Source organism: Pantherophis guttatus, chromosome 4 (genome assembly GCF_059756535.1).
Source record: "Pantherophis guttatus breed Tessera chromosome 4, ASM5975653v1, whole genome shotgun sequence".
Lineage (NCBI taxonomy): Eukaryota > Metazoa > Chordata > Lepidosauria > Squamata > Colubridae > Pantherophis > Pantherophis guttatus.
In genome coordinates this window covers 157798835-157801304 of record NC_142066.1, presented here as the reverse complement: position 1 = coordinate 157801304, position 2470 = coordinate 157798835, and positions in this window count along the sequence as shown.

Here is a 2470-nt window from a genome sequence, read left to right as displayed (position 1 = left end):
CCCCATTGTAGCCAGGATTCTCAGGCAGGTATCCGGATCCAGTGAATTGGCTTCCTTCGGACCAGAAAGCTCTTCAGAAACCCTCACGCTTACCTTTCCAGCCCCTCCCTTTTTTAAATGTGGGGGGGGGGAGGATTGAGGGGAAAGAGGGAGGGGTCAAAAGCTCTCTGTCCTGGTTCTTAAAGAGACTGCCCTTCTTGGACATTAAGCCTGTCCCAAACTCACCGCTGGGGTCCTACTAACTAGGAGTAGCCCTGCTCACCCCAAAGCCCCAGGGGAGAGGAAGGGGGATGGACAGGGTAAGGGGGAGACTACCCCCCCATTGGCTGGCTTACAAGACATGGTAGATGGGCTCAGTGGTGGGATTCAAATGATTTAACAACCGCTTCTCTGCCCCAATGATTTCTTCCAACAACCAGTTTGCCAAACTGCTCAGAAAATCCCACCACTGGATGGGCTACATTTCCAGAAATCAACCTCAATATTTCACTTTTAATGTTAAGGATGATGGGACTCGGAGTAGGTTTAAAAAACCACCTGTTAAGTTGGAACAAACCAGGATAGCGGGCAAGAAAGGGATTCCCAAGGGGGAAGGCGGCTGAGAAATCCTCCCTTGCAGTTAAACTTTTATTAATGTTGCCATTGATGTGATATGGATTTAAAGTGTGCTGGCTGGGGATTCTGGGAGTTGTAGTGCTCTCCTCTGAAAGCATCCTGACCGGGGGATTCTGGGAGTTGTAGTGCTCCCCTCTGAAAGCATCCTGAGTAAGGGATTCTGGGAGTTGTAGTTCTCCCCTCTTAAAGCATCCTGAGTAAGGGATTCTGGGAGTTGTAGTGCTTCCATCTTAAAGCATCCCAGCTGGAGGATTCTGGGAGTTGTAGTAGTCCTCTCTTAAAGCATCCTGACTGGGGGATTCTGGGAGTTGTAGTGCTTCCCTCTGAAAGCATCCCAGCTGGAGGATTTTGGGAGTTGAAGTCCTCCCCTCTTAAAGCTGTCAAGAATGTGAAGTGAGACAAATGCAATTCATTATTTATTTATTTATTTATTTATTTATTTATTTATTTATTTAATCATATTTTTATGCCGCCCTTCTCCCGAAGGACGTGGGGTGGCTCACAAAGATAAAAACCACAGAACAATGAGTTAATGGGTTAATTTAAGTTAATTAAAATAATCCAATTAAAACCCTTAGAGAACTAAAAACTCTCAGCAGATCAGCCGATTTGTTGGAAGAGCCATGTCTTCAGGTCCCTGCGGAAAGAGCGGAGGTCGGGGGCCGTCCGGAGCCCCGTGGGTAACCCATTCCAGAGGATCGGTGCGCCCACAGAGAACGCCCTCATCCTGGGCGCCATCAGCCGACATTGCCAGGCCGATGGCACCCGGAGGAGGCAGCCCTATGCGAGCGCACTGGACGGCGGGAGGCCGGCAGAAGCTGCTCCTGCAAGTACCCCGGGCCCATGCCATGAACGGCTATTATAGGAAAGTACCAGCACCTTGAAGTGGATCCGGAGGACCACTGGTAACCAGTGCAGCTCATGTAGGAGAGGAGTAACACGGGAGTAACTGGAAGCTCCCATAACAACCTGCGCGGTTGCATTAGTCAATGCGGACTAGTCAATCCAATTCTGACCGGACACAGGTGAGTCTTATATCAAGACCTACCTAGTGGCGATAAAAGTGGCGAAATCTAACCATTTTCCCACTCTTATCGCATCTGCAGAGAACCGCCCAGCCGCCCTGTTTAGGGTGACCCACTCCCTTCTTCGGGGGGGAGTGCGGGAAGATCCCTTGCAGGGTCGAGCTGAGGATTTTGTGCAATTCCTGCATGATAAAGTCGCTTGGATTCGCGAAGGCTTGGACTCCGACTGGATGAGTCCGGGGGAGGAGACGAGGGTAGGTCTTGAGAATATTATCTGGGAGGAGTTTGATCCTGTGGCTCCAGAGGATGTGGACAGGGTTCTGGGTAAGATTAGTGCCGCCATGTGTTTATTGGACCCGTGTCCCTCCTGGTTGGTACTGGCCTCCCAGGAGGTTACACGAGGCTGGCTCCAGGGGATCATAAGTGCTTCCTTGAGTGAGGGCGCCTTTCCTGCCGCCTTGAAAGAGGCGGTGGTGAGGCCTGTCCTCAAGAAGCTTTCCCTGGACCCGGCTGAATTAGCCAACTACCATCCGGTCTCCAACCTTCGTTTTGTGGTGAAGGTTGTTGAGAGCGTGGTGGCATGACAGCTTCCCCGGCACCTGGATGAAGCTACCTATCTGGACCCATACCAGTCGGGCTTCAGGCAGGGGTACAGCATGGAAACGGCATTGGTCGCGTTGGTGGACGATCTCTGGAGGGCTTGGGACAGGGGTTGCTCCTCTGTCCTGGTCCTGTTAGATCTCTCAGCGGCTTTTGATAACATCCACCATGGTATCATGCTGCAGCGGTTGAGGGGGTTAGGAATAGGAGGCAGCGTGCTACGATGGTTC